Source organism: Triplophysa dalaica, chromosome 25, assembly GCF_015846415.1.
Source record: "Triplophysa dalaica isolate WHDGS20190420 chromosome 25, ASM1584641v1, whole genome shotgun sequence".
Classification (NCBI taxonomy): Eukaryota; Metazoa; Chordata; class Actinopteri; order Cypriniformes; family Nemacheilidae; genus Triplophysa; species Triplophysa dalaica.
This window is the reverse complement of record NC_079566.1, coordinates 8,414,110-8,428,743: the sequence shown is the minus strand read 5'-3', so window position 1 is coordinate 8,428,743 and position 14,634 is coordinate 8,414,110.

Sequence of the window (14,634 nt, the reverse complement as noted above, 5' to 3'; positions counted from 1 at the left end):
TTTATTCAAGTTACAGCTGTCAGATAAGAAAGGCGCGGCATAATTCAGAGGTTAATAAGGGACCAAATGGAAAGGTTACTCAGCTAGCTTTGTGCTTATCATGGTAAGCCAAGGCATTCTTTACATGTGTTACCGCATAAATGAGGCTCTTCAGGCTGAAGTACGAGCAGTGCCTGTGCTCGGTGAACCCATGAACCTGCTATCAGCTGCACATTCTTGTCAATAGTGTAAGAGACACAAGCACCCGCTATGAACACACAGGACTGAAGAATACTCTTCATTTGAACCTGTTCTGGAAGAAGGTCTTTTGAAGGACTGAGGTGATATTTGGAAGCGAACAGTATTTGAACGGTCCTTGAAAAAGTGCCATTTGTAGGAATCTTACTCTGGTTTCCTTAACAACTCTCCTTTTGTGAAAAACGTATTTTCTTTCTGGGCAGAAGCAGAAGAACTATAAAGCAATCTTTGGGGACCAATCTTAGACGTTATTTATACATTGTTTATGAATAGGTGTGTGTGGTACTGCGAGTGTTCCTGAAAATCCAGGACGAGATTTAGACTGTCAGATTGCTATTCAAAATACTGCACCTAAAAAGAAAAGCTAAACTAAACTAACAAAAACACTCGAATTTATGTTTAGATGTAAGTCTAACACTGGTTTCCTGTTTCAAGAGTGTTTGGTTTGCCTAAAACAGCAAGTCTATTGAAAGACCAGAGGTTGATGAGTTTAAGTCAATCAAAACTACAAAGCAAAAGTGCCAATAAAACAATTTTATACATAATATACATTTAAGCATATTACATAAATGGGCAATTCCAGCGTTATGAAAGTGACATTTTGCATTATGGACGTGACAAAAAAATGCTCAGAGAATTAATTTGTTACGATTATATTGAACTATCAGTTTATATTTTACTAAACACTTGTTGAGTCTAAACATAAAAAATATAATAATACCCAATGAATGGAGAAGGGATGCCTCTTTATAGAACATAAAGTTGTTACTTTACATTCATTTTCATGTGTCCATTTATGAGGAATGTGTAGCATTATGGATGTGGCAATCCTGAAAATGGTACTTACCTGAAAAATCATGCACCAAAAATAAATCAAATGCTTTACAAATTTGAAGACAGATCTCACATGGGTATTTGAGCCAAAATCTGTGCTGTTACTACAGTAAAACCGCTGGTCAAAACTAATTTTTTTCTTGTTAAGTTTGACATTTTCACGAAATTGCTCAAATACATAAATACAAGTACATTTTACATTCATGCTAAAATACACAATTCACCACCTTGCGATTTTAAGGCTCTCTCTGCATTCTGAGCAGATTTGAGATATTGAGCTTTAAAATGTTTGCATTCCATAACAGTACATCACATAATATAAATAAGAATATGTGAATAGCTTAATTTTGATAATTCCAAGGTGATAAATTTGCTTTTCAGGTAAAGTAAATGTACAGTCTATTGTTTACACATGTTTAAATAACTGCTTTTCTAAAGTTGCGTTTGTCTCAAACAGGAACAGCATTTGCTTGTTCAAGCATTCTGAAAGCAATTGTGCTCTTAAAGTAAAGGTTAAAGGGACTGAACGCATGCCAGCTAACATATGCTGGCAATCTAATCAGAGTGACATTCTGAACAAGGTTAGATTCAAACAAACAATAATTACAATGAGGTTGGTTGACATGGACATGGTAATAGAAGTCCTGTGTACATTCACTAAATGACAAGCAAATGTAAAGTCCTCATTAATATCTAAACCTCCTAAGCGGAACGCACATTCGCAACCAGTTCACTGTTTCTTCTGCAGAACTTCAGAAGTCTGGAAAACATTTCTGGCCTCTATCTTCAGATAACAATGTAAGTACTACCCCTATGACACTTCCCAGAGAGCAGGTTTTCCCCAAACCACACAAAGACTCCATTCACAGTTGGAATGAAAATACAGATTCTGAGCAGATGCCATAAGCTCCGGTTAAAGGATGAAAAGACTTTGCTGTCGTCTCGGTGAGGGAAGTCCCTTAGGAGATGTCTCTGCATTAGGGTTGTCACGGTACCTTAAAAATATCGTACGATACTATGCCTTGCGAAATATCAGGATACCTAGTAGTATCGCGATGCTGTGCCATGTTCATAATTAAAATCTACAAAATAGACCAAAATTCCTTAAAACATAGATCTAAATGAAACATGCTGTATTTAGTGAACTGCTTTATACGGCACAATACAATATTTGTAGTATTAACTGTAGTTATTAAATAAGTTGTAGCAAACACTGTAGTAGGCCTATGCTATAATATTTATTATGGAAAGTTTAAACACACTAGTGTCTATTAATTTAATATACGTTTACTGTAGTAACTAAAGATTTTTTTTTAACATTGGAACTAATTCAATCAATATGCCACAAATTGCATTTACAGCAATGCTTATAAAGGAAAATGTTAGGCTTTCTTTAAATGTGACTAAAACGTCCAGTAGGTGCCGTCAATTTTTTATGTCAGTGAATCATTGAACCAACTCGTTCAAAACAGCTGATTCATTCAAGAACAAAACAAGTGTCTTGATTATTGATTCACTGAATCATTATCTCCTCCGAATCGTTTAAAACATGAGCTGAATTCGCTCACTTGTTCACTCATGCATTATTCCCTATGGCGAATGCTATAGTCCATTATATGGGGAAGAAGTGAATGAAAAGGAATGAACAATTTCAGACACTGACGTAATATATCCTGTGTCTGACAGTAATGTTGCGGACATTCTTCATAACACCTGTGTAGCTTTTTGGACTGTTTTGTAAAATGGTAAAGTTCATTTTTACATTATTTGCCACTTTTAATTACTATTACATTTATCATGTTGAATCAAATTACTTAATATATTTTAAAAATTGCTATATATGTATACCATTCGTTTAATCAGTTTATTCTTAAAAAGTAGAACATAACTGTCAACAAGAACAAATACAAGTGTATAAATGTTTATTCGTGGAATTAACGGTCCCATTGAAATATGAGTGATGTACACTCAAAATCATAATGCATTGTGGGTAAAAAAGTAGTGAACAAATGTAGGGGATGAGTTGTTTACTCAGAACACCGCAAAAAGACAGATGCAAGTGTTCAAATGAAGGTTAATGCGCATATGCAACATTGAGGCACTACGATACTACCTTTAAAAAAAGGGCGGCATTGCTGGAATTTTGAAGCGGTAGCATATCGTAGCACCAGTACACATCGTGCAACCCAACTCTGTATTGGGATCTTTTAAAGACGGTTTAAATATAATCAAACTTCAGCAATTTTCAAGAGGAGGATGACATTCATGTCCAATGTGATATGGAGTTAAATTTGTTTAGAACTCAGAAATGAGTGACATCTTCGCAAAGACACACGCTTGTATACACAATTTACCGCTGGTGGACTGTGGCCAGGATTTGTGTAGTATTAATGATGTCACACAGACGGTTGTGTGCTTGCTGGGGCCAAAGTAAACAGTGTGTAACTAAGGGCGAATATGTCACTGGACAATCGAGCCTGGCTCATAGGACCCCCTGATGAATTGCCCATAATGCACTGCATATGGGAGCAATACAGCATAATTACAAAAAATGAGGATGCATCATTTCCTGGATTTGCACAGCGTTTGTCAGACACGAGCTCTGTCAAAACAGTCAGCCATTTATAGTGACAAATTGGTTATTGAATGTTTGCTAGAAGGTGGAAATCGGTCACACCTCGTTCTGTGTGGACGCAATTACATGTTATAGTAATAAATTACAGAAAATCAGAAAAGTGGTTAACGTTTGGCTGGTATGTGCTGAATCTAAACTGTCTGTACCAATATTTGAAAATAATTTTCTTCAGGGTTTTAGATTAAATACATATAGGCCTATAGGCTGATGGACTGCTCACCACTGTACTGCAACAGAAATAGAGGGTGTAAAAACATCTGGACAAAAAAAGGACCAAAAAATAACACCTTTTAAAAAACGAATTAATTGCAAGGACAGGTCGTGTCTAGTTTTATCTGCATGAGCCATGTGCGTACAGTCTTTAAAAGGGGTTTTACCAGTAATGGACCTAATCTCCATCCACACACTGTAAACCTATTTTTGATTTATCTTATCTCTTTCTGTAGCTCTCTCACTCGGCCATGTGCACATTTGCCTGTGCCAGCTTTAAACGTCTTTAAAGTAATAGTTAAACCAAATATACAAAATTCTGTAATCATTTACCCAAGTCATTTTAAACCTTTGTCTTTTATTCTTCCAGAAAACACAAAAGAAGGTATTTTGAAGAATGTTGTTAACTGGCACCCTGTTCACTTGCATTGGTTTTCTGTCCAAACAGTAAGTGAATGGATGTCGGCGCTGTTCGGCTACCATCGTTCCTCAAATATCTTCTTGTGTGTTCTGCGGAAGAAAGAAAGTCATGCAGGTTTAAAATGATAAGGAGGTGAGTAAATGATGACAGAATTAATATTTTGGGGTGAAATATCATTTTAAGCTGAATAACATTATAGTGCATAAGCATTGAATTTGCATTGCTTTTTTAAATGCATCTCTTTGGAAAATGACAGACACCATGCAACCCTATAGATGAACTATGGCTTTAGACCAAACCAACAGTTTAAAATAAAATGATCAGTGCCAACCGCTTAATGCGGGATTTGTTTGATGAATGCATGCCTGCTGGAATATGATTAAAAAGAGCAAATGTGGGCTTGATTTCATAGTAGCCACTTTATCATCAACTTTATCTTCACTCGCCTGGTCCAAGAAATTTCTCAGCGGACTTAAATTTCTGGAACCATGAGACTGGTACCTTTTAATGTTGAAGTGCTTGTGCTTGAGAAAAGATTACTCTATATTATGTCAGTACTTTGATGATTAATAATTCTTACACAACTTGCATTTTGCCGTGCAGGCTGTTGACTAATAATTCTTTGTTCATGTTCATACCTTTGAGAAAAGCAATAAAAATGTTTCTAATTATAATTTTAACGTAACGTTGTCTTAAACGGCATGCAAAGCCTAAATAAATCTAAAGTTTTTAGAAAGCCAGTTCAAATTTCACCGAGCATACACATTGCCATGATAAACCCTTTTATCTGTTCTCATGGAGATGAGTCCAAGCTTTTGTTTGAGTAATCAAAATGCATGGGAGGAGTGCACTACTCACAACAGCCATTGGGAGAGAGATTTTTTATTTCAGGTCTTCGTTGAGTGGAGGATGCTGGGAATTACAGCTAGGGTGCCAACTGGGTTAGAGTCTATAAGGCCACACGACCCCAGCACAAAAGAGCAGCTAAACATGGGCTCCCAGCAACCAACCTTTCATTCGTCTCTCTGATTTAACCCCGGCGGTACCATCTCTCAGTCTTAATAGTAAAATGTGCTCAATGCATCATGCATGTTTGCACTGTATGCATATTTATATTACAAAAGAGTTGAAGCGTAATAATATATTTCTGCAACATTTATTCTTAATTTAATTGCTCACAAATTGTTGGATTTTGATTATTCTAATGTATTGATATTAAACGAATAAAAACTACAAAAAAGCTCCATCTATAGAATATAATGTAAATGTTAAGTGTGTGTTGCAGTTCATTTTATTTTTAATGCATGTTGCAATTCAAATTGGCTTCTGATATGCAGTTCAGTTGAAGTTGACTGACGGGTGCTGTCTCGAGCTATAAATGAAGCAGTATGTCTATAGATGTTTGCATGAGCTGCTCAGGAAATGCCTGTGAGCTTGGAATTGCATGTGAAGCCCACACTGCCATAAATTAAAAAGGTCAAATAATTGTTACTGCGTGTACACATCTGCTCTTACTCTTCATTTGACACAGACAATATTTTAAAGCAACGTAAACTTTTATTGCAAATTATGCATCAGTTTGTGTGAAAGTAACATGTATTTTCCGTAAATGGGAGCATGCACTCAGACACACCATAACTGTGTGTAAATCCATGAGAATGCACCAAAGATCATCTTGTCTTAAGGAAAGAAAATATGAATATTAATATGAATAAAATAATACTTGATTAGTGATTTAGAAATGTTAAATATTTCTTTGTATTTTTATGTCTTTGTTTTTATTCTAAACAGGGTTCAATACCAAGTTTTCATATTTTCAATATAGACATTTGACACCCATTATATTTACCACTTATCAAGTACCCCAGACTTGCCTTTACAAAATACGATGTCGTTTTCAAAATATCCACTAGGGGGAGTTGGTCGTGTTTGCTTGGTCCTGGTTACAGTATGAGTGTTGACATGAGACTTTTTAGTGGACATATTCATGTTTAAGCATCTCTGTTTTGTTTTTATAGCTACAAATTTTTCGGAAATGTTTTTTGTATTTATTTATGTACTATACCTTTAATATGTCTAATGCTTGTAACTTTGCTTCAGGCTTGGAATTGTCTGCAAGTCAAGGATGTAAACATCTTCACTGTGTACCAACATGCAATCTGTTCACACTGTTCCTCCCTTGGAACACTATTCCATAAGATATACGCAGCAAGTCGAGAATCAATAAGACCTATTTTAGCCATTGCTGACAGTGTACTCTTCAGATTTATGGTTATTTTGTGCTACAATCCCCAACAGAGCAGTTTATTACTGTAATCACTGTCTTCACTGCACATGCCAGAAAGCAGTGATTCATCCGGCCTTCTGATGTCTCTCTGCTCTGCTATGCATGTAAAAGATCGTCTTGCACACACAAGCTACTTTAGCTGACAGCTGCTATCGGTTCAGAGAGTTTAGTATGCGATGGCTCGGTCAGGTGTGACCATCTGTGTCCTCTAACCTTTGGTGAGTGCTAATGAGCGAGACAGTTGTGCGACTGTTCGAATTGGCCAGTTCAGGCCTGGTCCCACGGAACTCGTCTCTGTGGGCCAAACATCTTGTGTTGAGAGCTTTCCTGGCAATGGGAGAGGAACATATGAAGGTGCTTAAAGAGGAGATAGGGACACCTTTAATAGGGTCACTCCAAATGAAAGTGTGAAAACAAATTCCTTTATGAAAACCCCCTTTCACGTTCACAAAAGGGTGTAATGGTCAGTAATCAAAATATTTATGATCAAATGACCCTGTGTCACATCCTTGTGTCATTCATTTCTATTGTAGGGACACAAAACCAACGCAAATCAATGGGTGCCAGCACAGTGTTTTTAAAAGTCACACAGGTATAACAAGAAGATGACAGATTTTTGGGGGTAAACTATCACTTTAAGGACCTCTTAAGGAACAAGGAGATGCGGTTACATGATTAATTTTAAGCAATGGTCTAATTTCTTTACATTAAGTCAATGTGAATATGTTCAGCAGTGCTCTTGCTGTGACTCTGGCACGATTACATCATTAGCGAGAGCCACGTTAAGTGAGTTCAAGGTTGTTGGCTCACTCCATCACATTTTTGCGCTTGTCCTTCATGTGACTTTTTTTACTGCATTTAACAGACCCATAAAGCCATTACCGCTCCCTGTTCATTGACAACACAGACAAATATTTGTGAGACACGTCAAGGCAAGTGGAGCGTACAGTCAAGGACCTTCAAAATCTGTGTCCAGCCCTTTCAGAAGTGACCCACTGGCCCTTCAGACTGTAGATCATGGCTGACAGTGGACTGTCTGAGAAGAGAAAGAGAGTGTATTCTGGCATATTTCAGATTCCAGCTTGACTCAAACGCTTCCCGCACATCAAAGATGTCGTCAGTTTTTGAAACTGGCACTGACCTAGCAATAAACAGAAAGACGGTTGTCGTGACCTGACATCCTATTAATTTGCAATGTTATTTTGAGAGAGTTTCCCTGTGACCCAGAGAAACATCATTTCGGCTTGTGCTTTTGCCATATATGGGTTGTTTGACATTAATCTTGAGCTGATACTTCGGTATTTAAATGGTTGGACTTCACACAAAAAAAACCTAAGGATAAATGTCTCTTGAGCTTCAGAAAAAAAAGTTAATATTGTATGTTCTGAGCATGACTTCAAAACATATGTTGGACTTAAGTGTTGGACTTTGCAAATATGATTTACAATATAACATTAGTGCATTAGGGAATATTGATAAAGGACATGTGGACTATGTACTGTTGGCATTGAGAAAATCCTTTGGGAAATCCTCTTTTAGTACATTTATCAGAAATCGAAAAGTTCTTCCTTTGCTTCCATGTTACCTGTTTCTTGGCATTCGACCTGCTTAAATCAAAACATCTCACTTCATCTTACTCTCCATCTCTGACCTGTTTCCATAATGTTCCTGTCAATATTTATTTTTCTTTCCTGTAAGAGATTAATATATTTAAAGTCATGGTGCCCAGATTCAAACCTGGAAAATATGAAATCTATTCTGTGTTGTATTTCCTCTCACAGGATGTGATCTGTTTCATGTTTTGAAAGGATGTCAGATGGATATTAAGAGTACAGATTTTCTTCATTGCAATATTTGACTTGTCTTTGACCCTTTACTCTCTTAAATATAAAGGTGCTTCAAAAATGTATTCGATGGCATAGAAGAACATTTTTTGTCTAAATGGTTCCATAAAGAACATTTAACATCCAAAGAACCTTTCACAAAATGTTGTTTGTTGTAAAAAAAGGTTCTTCAGATGATAAAAATATAAGAAGAATTGGTTCTTTAACGAAGCATATTTTTGAAAGGGCACTTTGATCTAGAAACACTGTAGTTGTGCTCTAAATTTTCAAAATTATTTTTAATTTGCGCCATTTACACAAATCTTAGATGTTGCAAATATCTTCAACCCATTCTTTAATGACCTTTATACTGTAAGACACAATAATTCATAATAAATGAATTTAAAAGCTTACAAAGGGATTTCTGTCTAAATTTGAAATTAAATAATCTTGAGATAATTTATTTAAAGAAAAAAATGACTCTAAAAACATTAATAAATGTTTTTATTCTATTTTAAGTTGAATTAAAATCCATTATTCACATTTGGAAATTATTTTGATGATAATGATATTTTTATTTTAGTGTTATATTATTCTTATTCTATTTTTTTTTAGCAAAATTCTAAATAGTGTGTTCTCACTACCATAACCAGGTTACAAAAATGCTTAGTTTTGACACATTAAAGTAATTAAAAAAATAAACAAAACTTCCCTTTTATCAGACCGTGTGTAAACACATCGGCTCCAGCTAGTTTTGAGAGCCTGTCATTATTTTTTTAACAAGTAACATAGTTACGCATCTGTGAAAACTAGGAAATGTTCCTGCTAACAAGCTCTAGTTCGGTAAACTGTCAGAAAACTAAGATCAACAAATACAAACCAGTTTGATTGCCTGACCCAAGGTCACGGGGTTATGCACCATGTGTTGGGGCGTTTGTGCCCCCCCCCCCCTCTTTTCGCAAATTAGTTTTTATTTATTTTTTCATGCTAATGGACTTTGAGTATGTGACACAAACTATGATATAGTCTATAAAATAACATTTTTGACTATAACATCTTTTCTGAGTAACCACAGATGGTCATTTCACCTGGAGGCAACCTTCCTGATTATTTGCAGCCTATTATATGTTCTGAACGTTTGTGGTTAGGCCTTCTAGAGCCAAATGTAATTTTCCTATCTAACCAGTAGTTTCTATAAAATAAACTGGTCTATTAAGGCATGCACCCAGCTCAGTTTTTAGAAGCAATAATACTTCAGATATGTGATGCCTGAAACATAACTTTTTAAACCACAAAACAAATACTTAGCTTTGTAGCAAAGATGTGTTGATCAGTCATGAAATGCACTAAGGTGCATTGAGATGAATGGTTTTAAATCTCCAAAGTGGCCAAGGGCTTTATAGAAAGTGTCACAGCTTTGCGAAAAACATCCCAATTCTCTTTCTGCAAGACATAGAGAGTTGCTGCACAATATCATGATGCAGAGGTCCTCTGAATTTTCTTGGGCTCAATTTCATAATCATTAATCTCTATAAAGTTTGCAAGGGTCTATAAATGTCTATAGCAATAAGACAGACGCCTTGGTGGGATAAAGCTGCTCTCAGCACACTGTTCACTAAAAACATTATTTTCCCGTTGATGTCCGTCATAGCATTTGTTACAGGGATTTCACCCTTTGACCAGAAACAAAGTATGATTTCCTGGCTCAGCATTCTCTCTGGAAATGCATTAAAGTGCAGTGAAAGGTTGTATAATGCAGAGAATAATGCATCGGAGTGCTTTCATAAATTTTTTTGATTAACAGCTCTTGTGTTGGATTGTGTTGAAAAGGTCAGTTTGGCTCTGTCCCATTTCTGTCTATGGATTCCAGAATATAAAAAGGAAAGCACAACAACGGAGATGATGGGTGGCCTTGGTTTATATTGTGAAACAGGAATTACAGAGTATCTCTGATACAATACAAACATACAAACAAATCGAGGTCAGAATGGTTCAGATCAATCCTTCTTAATGGTGTGAAAACTCATAGATAACCACAGGAAGCATTTGATTTGAAGTTATTGCTGCTAATAGGTGTATAATGTGATGGCTTTTCAGGAGCACAGTTGTTATAAAAAAACCTTAATATGATAAATAGAAGGGGGGCACGGTGGCTTAGTGGTTAGCACGTTCGCCTCACACCTCCAAGGGTTGGGGGTTCAATTCCCGCTTCCGACTTGTGTGTGTGGAGTTTGCATGTTCTCCCCGTGCCTCGGGGGTTTCCTCCGGGTACTCCGGTTTCCTCCCCTGGTCCAAAGACATGCATGGTAGGTTGATTGGCATCTCTGGAAAAAATTGTCCGTAGGGTGTGAGTGCGTGAGTGAATGAGTGAGTGTGTGTGCCCTGCGATGGGTTGGCACTCCATCCAGGGTGTATCCTGCCTTGATGCCCGATGACTCCTGAGATAGGCGCAGGCTCCCCGTGACCCGAGGTAGTTCGGATAAGCGGTAGAAAATGGAATGGAATGGAAAATGATAAATAGATGAAAAATCTATCTCACTGTGTTTCTTCATGAAGCATTTGAACGCATTTATAGGTGTTGACTGAAGATGAGAAAAATATTTAAGTATTATATCTAAGTAATATTACCTGTGCTTATGTTATATTTGTTATATATAAGTTATCCAGGGGTCACTGGATAGAATTTACAAAAAGTTGCAAAAACATACAAATGAAAGAAATGTCTCTTAACACAAAGGTTGGTCTGCACATTCCACGAATGGGGTCAATATCTAGGTGGGGTAAGAGTGAAAACACAAGCAAAGCTATTGAATCATCTTGGTTTTACGAAAGATTTCACAACAGAGCTTATAGTGTCAAACATACGTCAAAATACTGTATGATGAGGCTGTTTAATAGAAATTTTGTCAGCTGACTCACTTTTGCTTGACATTCAGTTTTCAACATATTATAAAGAACCAGATGTTATGCGATAGCAGATTAAAAGGTTAACGGTATGAAATAATGGTATTCAAATGACACAGAACATGTGTCACAACATACGTCAATTTCCCCTGATGTCATTGCACAACAATCAAAGTTTTATACAATAAATTACCTTTCAAAGAATGAACGCTAATGTCTCTCTCTCTCTCTCTCTCTCATTAAAGTTTGCGACCTCATCTCTTGCAGGCACCCTGGACATCCTTCGACACAGGAGGGTGAAGCTGGCAGTAGCTGGTATGTCTTGTTCAACTTGACAGTACATGAGACACCTGCCACAATACAGTAGTTGATGATGACTTCATTCTGCACCGAGATCTGGATAATGTAGCAGTTGACACCCAGAGCACGGAAAAACACCATACAAGTAATAAATGATCTTCAAATATATTTAAAGTGAAATAAATAATTACAATGCCTATTTTTTCATGAAATATTGCAGTGTTTATTGTAAATAGTTTATCAATGTGGGCCATTCCCTTTTTAAAATTTGTGGGCCCTCGTTATCTTTAGTTAAAATTTGGACTTCCTTACTGTTAGGACTATCCATCTTAAATGACTTATGTTAGACTGCTTGGGCGGAGCATCTCTTAACTCCTCCCCTTCATCTGTCAGTCTGCTGCCAGTTCCATTTCAAAATGCAATGGCTATTTTTATAAATCCAATCAGATCACAGAGAAAGAAGAAAGCCACGGCCATTCGAAATTCCATTCTGAAATGTGTCAAAATAAAGATGTAAAATGACTGCAACTTTCGCTGCGTCCGAAATCGCATACTGTGATAGTACGTACTGAATTTGAATTGAAGTATTTACCTATCGGCTGTTAAAACAGTACGTTCTATAAGTATGAGTGGGAATAGAATGAATACATTTCGGACATACCGCAATGTTTTATGGTCATGTGACCCATATGCTCATTGACCCATGACGTATTAACAACAACCTATACTTGAACGTTGATGAAAACGAAATTAAGTCATAGTAAATTAATTTATTGACACTTACATTGAAACAGAAATCCGCCTTAAAGTTTTCCACTGTATATTTATTTGATATACTTTTGAAATTTGTCCGTTGCTCAGCTCCCGTGGCATCATGGAATAGAGAAGTGTCCATCCGATCCACACTCACGAATCATGGCGGAAGTAGTAGACCAACCGGGTATTTCTCACCTACTGTTTTTAGCATACTGAGGTTTCAGACATGGCCGTTTCTCAATATGCGTTCTTCGGCGGTCTTGAGTCCATTCCGATACTCAAGAACACAAGAACAGAGAACGCATGAAAGCCAGATGTGTTCTCGATATCAAGTCCCAGCAGTCATTGCGGCATGTCCATCCAAGTTCGTTCTTCCGAGGCTGCCTCACAAGACCGATCTCAACGAGAACACAAGTCTGTTCTTTGCGTTCCTGGAATTGAGAAAAGGCCACTATTCATGAATTATACTCATTTTTGTCTACTATATAGTATGGAATTGGATATTTCATGCGCAGTAAGTATCAATATAAGTAAGTATCAATATAAGCTCTACAATCGCTGCCCTCAGCAGTACGTGCTTTTTGTTATTTTGTTATGTTCCCACAGTGCCTCACATTCAAGGTAACATATATCAAGTCGTTCGAGTGTGCTTTAGGGAAGCGTGTAAATGAATACGAGCACCACAAATATTTCATCGTGCCAATGTTTGTGTCTGTGGAACATAAAAGACTGCGTAGTTTTCATGCTACACTCCAGATGGGGCGCAGTTGCTGTGGTCAGTGGCTCTCTTCAAAAGTAAATATTTACACGTAGATTGTATGAAGATGTAATGCACACTGAAGGATTTAGGAGGCCGTTTGTCTCTATCACTTGTCAAGCTTTGACGTTCCAGGTGTTTACAGTAGGTTCGAAATGATCCTTGCTTAATGATTTTTAGAGTAGGTGAGATCCTTAAAAAGTTTGTTGAACTCAAATGTGTTTATTGACTTTCCGATATTTGTAAGTTGGCACCTTTATAATATGTTTGGGTAAACACAAAGCCTCTCAGTGACTGATAATTGCTTCAATTTACAACAATCGGGGCCGAATGGTTTGACAAATCATGTGCGTGTACATTGACCTGCATGGTATGCACAGAGCAAGCGTGCACCGACAGTTACACATGCAAAGATATGTGCATGTACTTCCACAGATTCGACTCAAAGCTGGCATGAAAAAAAAGATAAGGTGAGAATTTTCTTTCTTCTTCATCGCTCTGCTGTCAGTGACCAGAACCTGATGTGTTGCTTGAGTTGTGTACATTTTTTGGCTGCCCGGGCTGCTGTACCATTAAAGGATTACGTGGGTGACAGAATTGACAAAACCCCGTCCTGTCTTCTGTGAGGTCTGCGATGCCTAATGATGCACTCATGAGACAGAAACAGTCTTTATCAGACTCTTTACTTCCAACGTTCATGTCATGAGGATATGAGAGTGTAGACGGACATTTACTTTTATGGCAGTGTGAGAGGTCTTGGATTCCCAATGCGTTGTCCAAGTGCTCATAACAAAGCAGATGTTCTGAGTAACTGTGTGTTTATTGAATGATGCTGATCATATCCTAACCAGAAGACTCTTGAGTTGTATTTTAATGATTAAGTTATGGACGTGACTTAAAAAAATGCTCAGAAAATGTATTTGTTAAAAATATATATAATACCTTCTCTATATTAAACCAACTGTTTATATTTTACAAAACCCTTATTGATAGAGTCTAAACATCAGAAAAGCGTAAGTCTATGAAAAAATTTGCGATAAAAAAAAGGGAAATAATCATGTTTTGTTTGACACGATTTTGGGAGACAAAGTTTTTTAAGATTACTTTGAATTATGATACACAAACCTGAAGCAATAAAACCCAACGAATGGAGAAGGGATGACTCTTTATAGTACAAAAAATAGTTACTTTATTTAAATTTTCAATCTGTCCATTTATGAGGAACCCTTAAGGATGTGACAATCCTGAAAATGGCACTGACTATGAAAAATCATCAAGGGCTTTTAAAACTTGAAGAGAGACCTCACATGGGTATCTGATCCACCAGATGTTGATATCTGTGTTGTTAGCATAGTCAAAAATGTTGGTAAAACCTTTTTTTCTTGGTCAGCTTGACATTTTGACGGAATTGCCCTTTTACAGAATTAATTGTATACAGTAAAATCAAGTGCAGTATTAAAAACTAAACCT